The following is a 6,328-nucleotide window of genomic DNA, read 5'->3' as shown; positions in this document are numbered from 1 at the left end:
GGAAGTAGAATGCTCAGTGCCACAATCATGGTGTGGGGATAAAAGTTTTGAGGAGCTATAGCTTGACTAAGAAGCAAGAGGTAACCAGTCACTTTATCTAGTCAGAAGTATGAATATCTGGATCTCACAGCTGACGGCCAGTTTTATACATATGCGGAGACACTCTGGAGAAAGTGTTTAAGCAGTGTTTAATGGCCATGCTTGGTTACTTGGGATTGTCAAGCCCCTGCAAATAGTACATTTGGAAGGAGATAACTTGGCAATCTTTCTTGTTTCACATTTTGGATAAGGAGCTTTATAAATCAGGGCTGTTGAGTTTTTCATGCCCTGCATAGCAAAAATATTCAATGTTGACCAAAGGAATTTCTTAATGAACAGTGTTCTAAGAAAAATTTTCATTGTCCAAGCACCCTAAGGACACTGAAATCAAGGCAACAGTATAGACAATTCAGGTCTATAATGAAGAAAAGCTAGACGTTTTTGTGAAAATTGACATTAAACGGACAAAGAAGGACTCTACTTTTTTTTCCTTTGGGAAGTCAGTATTATTTATTGTTTATAATGTTTACTAGTGTGTGGAAATTTGGATTCGTAAATTTAAAATTAACAATTTGACTTTGAGATTGGCAAAGCAGAACCACAGACTTACCTGAATATTCACAGGCATCTTTAAGTAACCAATGTGTTCCCTCGTTTACTAATTCCCTGCCATGGCAGCAGATAACTCATGGCCAAGAGGTATAAAGTGCTCCCAGCCTATATCCCAAAAGTGATCAATGATGTAAGCAGCACCCCATAGACTACCTGTCACACTAGAACTAGCCCTGAGATCATGGAATTTAGCTGCAGGTTACAGATTTAGCACTCCTGATTCTCAGCATCTTCCACAGAAACCCCTACTTTTTACTGATTTCTGTTTGAAAAAGAAACAAATTAAGAAAATGAGTTTTAAAACCTAGAATTCTTTCCTTCGAATTTCGTTAATGCATTCTCTACATATTTATTATTACATACTAGGTTATTATGGGGCAATTGTCTTGCATTTGAGCTTGTATTCTTAGAAGATAGCTGCACATTTGGAAGAGTACTATTTCCTTTCAATCTCTACAAATTAATCAATTGTTTTCAAATCCTCTATATTCTTAAATTCTTAATCCTCTATATTGTATCAGATACTAAAAGAATGTGTGTACTAATCTCCCAGAATAATTGTGAATTTGTCTCTCTTTTAGAGCTACCAATTTTTGTTTTATATATTTTAAGTCTTTGTCTTTACATATATTCATATTTAGAATTGTTATACTCTTTCTGGTTAGTTGAAACAATCATTATAAAATATCTGTTTTTTATCTCTGGTGGTGCTTTTTGTCTCTCAAAATTTACTATGTAAGATATTAATACAATATGCATACTTCACTTATTAAAGGCTAATGTAAATTAGTACACCACTTTCTGTATAAGGTGAAGAGTTAGAACATTAACTTTATTTCCTTCTTGACTTATATGGTATTGGTAGCATGCATTTTAATTCTGAATGTAGTTGAAACACTCAATCATTACTGTTTCAGAGTCAATATGCATTTAAATTAATCCATATATTTACCATTTTTGTTACTTTTTTCCCTTCTTGAATTTCCTTCTAGAATCATTTTTTTTTCTGACTGAAGAACACCTTTTAGTATTTCTTTTAGTGTATGTTTGCTAGTGACAAATTGTTTTCATTTGTTGGAAAATGTCTCAATTTTGCCTTCATTTTTAAAGGATGTTTTTACTGAGTATAGAATTCTAAGTTGGCAGTTATTTTCTAGTATTTTGAGATATTTTGTTTTGATTTGTATTTCATTGTTTTGTTGAAAAGTAAGCTTTCAATCCAGTTACCTTTGAAGGTTATGTTTTTTTTAAATTATTCTTTCCTCTCACTCCTTTAAAATCTATGTCTTTGTCTTAGGCTGTCAACAGTTGGACAGTGATATGCTTAGGTATGATATTCTATGTATTTATCCTGCTTGGGGTTTGCAGTGTTTTTTAAAATCTGGAGCTTAATGGTTTTTTCTTTGGGGTTTTTTTTTTTTTGCACATTTGGGGAAATTTCTAGCTATTATTTATTCAAATTATGCATTTACTTCATTATGTTCCTCTCCTTCTCCTAGTGATGACCCCATTGTCTAGATCCCATAGTATTTTTCTGTTGACTATTGTTTCTCTTGGGTTTTGGTGATGTCTTGTCTTCTCATATACCTGGTGCTTTTAAGTGAACTGCTTAGACATTATATATTAAAAATTGTAGGTATGATTAGATGACCTGGATATCTTTCAGAGAGGATTTCCTTTGCTTCTAACAGGTGACCAGCCTAGGAACATGAGCAATCCCTGATTGCCTTCATCCAATCATGTACTAAGATTATTCGAAACTGGGCTGCAGTCCCTGTGAGGGCTTGTTTTTTTTCACTCTTATTCTTAGGGGATACCCACAAGACTTAGGACTTTGGGAGATTTATCAGGACGCTCCTCCTTAGAGGGAACTTAATTCTACTATTTGTCCCTTTAGTCCCATGAGTTTGTCAAAAAACTGTCGTAAGTTTCTCTTGCCTAGCATTTAAGAATTAGTAAACAACTCTTTTTAATAAATAGTTCCAAATTCCAGAGGTTATGTCTTTAATCTTATTCTTGCAGTTTCTCACTTCCTTGGTAGCTCTCCAGTGCTGTCACAAAGCTAAACGTTTTTAATATTTTCTTCCACCTTTTTTAGTTCTCAGAGGGAGTACTGGTACAGACCACCTACATTGCCATTAACATAAGTTTTTAATTCACTGAGATAGCTGTTGCTACTTAAGGAATGCAGAGTCCAGAAATACATATTTTTAATTACCAAAACTCTCCAAACTTTCCAAAAAATGAAAGTGCTCTGATTTGCAACATGACTTTATTACCAATTTTTGCTGCTAAAAGTTAAGGCATTCACTCTTTTGTTAAACACTTTATAAACTTTGATACATATGAGAAAATTACTTCTGGTGGTGTCAGATTTTATTATGGTAGCTGCCAAATTTTAGCAAAAGGAGGAGATTGACTAAGAGCCTCTCAGATTCCTTCTTTGATAGTATGCCCCCCCCACCCATTGGCTAATTAATAGAAAGTTGAGTTAATGAAAACTGGTGGCAAGAGCCCAGCAGTTTGATTCTCAACTTTTTTTTTTTCTCTATGTTGGGGGTAGGAGTTTATTAATTTATTAATTTATTTTTGCTGTGTTGGGTCTTCGTTTCTGTGTGAGGGCTTTCTCTAGTTGTGGCAGGCGGGGGCCACTCTTCATCGCAGTGCTTGGGCCTCTCACTATCGTGGCCTCTCTTGTTGTGGAGCACAGGCTCCAGACGCGCAGGCTCAGTAGTTGTGGCTCACGGGCCTAGTTGCTCCACGGCATGTGGGATCCTCCCAGACCAGGGCGCAAACCCATGTCCCCTGCATTAGCAGGCAGATTCTCAACCACTGCGCCACCAGGGAAGCCCCTCAACTTTTTATTCTCAGGTATATTTTAAAAAATACAATTCTACATTACCAAGCCAAAAAAAAAAAAAGATACTTTACCTTTCGTAAACACACAATTAATCTCTAGGAGAAATGAAGAGTGTTTTGTGGGCCTCCATGTATCTCAAGGGATACTTGGGAATTGATTGAGGAATGGATGATGGAAAATTATCAGTGGAATATGAGAGCTAAATCTTAAGTAGGTAAACCCCAAGGTCGGTATAAATTGATTGGGGGAAATGTGGAGTATAGACTTGGGAAAGTAGTGTGAGTTAGCCATATCATTTTTTTTTTTAACGTCTTTATTGGAGTATAATTGTTTACAATGGTGTGTTAGTTTCTGCTATATAACAAAGTGAATCAGCTATACATATACATATATCCCCATATCTCCTCTCTCTTGCCTCTCCCTCCCCACTCCCTACCCCACTCCTCTAGGTGGACACAAAACACTGAGCCAATCTCCCTGTGCTATGCGGCTGCTTTCCACTAGCTATCTATTTTACATTTGGTAGTGTATATATGTCCATGCCACTCTCTCACTTCATCCCAGCTTACCCTTCCCCCTCCTCATGTCTTCAAGTCCATTCTCCACAGCTGTATCTTTTTATGACAGCACTATAATACAGTTCACTTGTATTTACAGCAAAACTATTTTAAGGCAGTTTTACAATAGAAATTTTTAAATTAAAAATGCACTTTATATTAATTTTTCAAAAAGGAATCTTGTTCTGTGAATTCAGTAAATGTAAGAAAATGGTCACTTGGACCAGTATTTAATTATACATCAGGTAATTCATAGGGGAGAGTACTTTGATTAAATGTGGGTAGGGCTGCATTCACAAATCATACTTCATTACAGAAACTCATTTTGGAGAGAAAAACCTATAAAAGCAGTGACTAGAAAACACTACACCTGGAAGTTATCAGAAAATTTCTGCTAGAGGAAGACAAATGCACTAAATATGGGAATAGCTTCATTCAGAAATCAGTTTTCAGTATTCTGTATTATACACAAGTAAAATTGTGTATTTCTTAAAAGTGAGAAAGTATTCTTACACAAGTCAGAATTATAAATTATTAATTACAAGTTATTCATACTACAGAGAGGCCCTATGATATTGTATATTGTATGTTATATGTCAAAAAGTCTTTGTCCATGAGTTACACCTTACTGGACATCAGATAAATAATTGAGAAAAATAAGTCTTCTAAGAATACATCATTTTCTTAAAATGTCACAAAATTCATAGTGGGAGGAAACTATATATTTGATACAGTGGAAGAAGCCTTCCTATAGAAGCAAATTCCTCAAGAAATATGATTCCTCTTGTTTGTTGCTTTAATTTCATGCCCATGTCTCTAGAGCCAGTGGGGACAAATAGGTCAGTCCAAAAATCTCCTTTCTTTTAATTAAAAAAAATATTTAAAGACACACATGTGCACACACATAAAACTTTATATAAATGTGACATAATATATTTTATCTCTTGAATTTTGTACTTTCTCCATTCTCAGCCACTCCAGCCACCAACAGTCTGTCAACAGATAAGCAATGCTGATGAACTTCTTTTATTTTTCTTTATACTCATAACCATATGTAGACACATTAATATGTTATCTGTGCACACATATATGAGTGTGTGTTTCAATTGTCTTAATATGGGATTATACACACATTTTTGCATCTTTTGCACTCAACAGTACTTTAACCAGCTGAAGACTCCATGGTGTGGAATGCCATAATTTGTTCAACCACTTTGCCACTGTTTATTGACATTTTTATCACTAGGAAAAATGATCTGATAAACATCTTCAAGAGCTGACATAGCATAATAGGTTAGTGGACAAGCATAATCATGCCCTTACCTACTGGAGCTTTTTTTTCCCCCTGTAAGAGTGAGATTGATGGATTGAATTGTGTTTTCTTATTTTAATAGATGTTGCCAGATTTCTCTAGAATAAGACTAGCATTTCATATTTCTAACATTAGTATAAAAATATGCCCTTCCCCTGTATTACAAGTAGCTGTTACTCTTTAACCTTGAGGAATTTTATGATTTCAAAGTAATAACTGTTTTATTTTAATTGACATGTTAATATACCTCTTTAAAAGTTCCTTCGCCACTTTGCTAATCTGCAAAGTTGCCTTTATAAACCATCCTAAATTTTTCTTTTTGGATTGTCTTGTCAATTTGTAACAGCTTTTTATGTTCTAAAGGTAGTGACTCCTTTAAAAAAAAATAGCCTATTTTTTGTCTCTTGAATTTGTATATGATATTTTCCCATTCACATTTTATTTTTTTTGTTTTTTTTTTTTTTGCGGTACGCTGGCCTCTCACTGTTGTGGCTTCTCCCATTGCGGAGCACAGGCTCCGGACACACAGGATCAGCGGCCATGGCTCACAGGCCCAGCCGCTCCATGGCATGTGGGATCCTCCCGGACCGGGGCATGAACCCATGTCCCCTGCATTGGCAGGCGGACTCTCAACAGCTGCGCCACCAGGGAAGCCCTTTTTACGTGTTTAAATATGCGCCTCAATTCTTCCACAGTTTCTGAATTTCTAGTCTTAGTTAATCTTCACATATTATAAGATTTTTAAGTGTTTGTGGGGTTTTTTGTATACTTTGTATATCTTTTTTCTTGTATATGGATAGTCACTTTCACAGTTGTAGACACTGTTGGTTTGCTGAGCAATTCCAATACTCCTCTCTCACTGCTTACTCCATTAGCACGTTTTGAAGCTTGTAGTGGCCAAGTGAACTGACTCAGGCCAGGAGAAGCAAAACACTGGTAGTTCTGGAA

General features: G+C 35.6%; 1 pseudogene; it reads left to right on the top strand.

The window, feature by feature from the left end:
- Positions 1–9: 9 nt before the first annotated feature.
- Positions 10–6,328, top strand: part of LOC149748900 (tRNA-splicing ligase-activating factor archease pseudogene) — a 42,857-nt pseudogene continuing 36,538 nt past the window's right edge.

The sequence above is a fragment of the Delphinapterus leucas genome, chromosome 6 (genome assembly GCF_059928025.1).
Source record: "Delphinapterus leucas isolate spDelLeu-1000000601 "Yukka" chromosome 6, BTC_Dleu_Yukka2, whole genome shotgun sequence".
In the NCBI taxonomy this organism is placed as follows: Eukaryota; Metazoa; Chordata; class Mammalia; order Artiodactyla; family Monodontidae; genus Delphinapterus; species Delphinapterus leucas.
This window is presented reverse-complemented; position numbering and strand designations above follow the sequence as displayed.